The sequence below is a fragment of the Nansenia antarctica genome (assembly GCF_963989245.1).
Source record: "Nansenia antarctica genome assembly, chromosome: 2".
NCBI lineage: Eukaryota > Metazoa > Chordata > Actinopteri > Argentiniformes > Microstomatidae > Nansenia > Nansenia antarctica.
In genome coordinates this window covers 26,772,788-26,773,397 of record NC_137675.1, presented here as the reverse complement: position 1 = coordinate 26,773,397, position 610 = coordinate 26,772,788, and positions in this window count along the sequence as shown.

Here is a 610-nt window from a genome sequence, read left to right as displayed (position 1 = left end):
AAATACCTTTTCCTCTGCAATTTGAAAAGAAGCAGGCTGCCTTTTTGATTCTATATTTAGATATTTCAATGACACACACACACACATCTAAGGTGAGCTGCTCCACACACACACTCTGTGAACGCGCCGCGCCCTTAGATGAAGATCAGATCACATTTTATGACCAATTAACGCAGAAAACCAGGTCATTCCAAAGGGTTCAGATACTTTTTTCTTGCCACTGTATATAAAACCTTGAAATTAAAAAAGGTAGAGATTCAAATTCTTGGTTGCCCAGGCAACAAAGGCGACGTACCTCCTATGCACTAAACACCTGTTTACACGCCAAAAATACACTACAAACTACATGTGAGAGAATAAACAACCTTTTGTTCTTAGAGAGGAAGAGGAAACAGCCTGGCTGGCAACCAGTCAGAGAGAGACACGCACTGACACACACACACACACGTAGAGAGACAGTGTACCTGCAGTGCTTCTCCTCTGCGTTGGAGACGGCCAGCAGCAGCAGGCTGATGTTGATCACCACTGTGTTGGTCTCTGGACACACCTGGCACACACACACACACACACACACACACACACACACACACACAGACGGAGTTAGTATTCG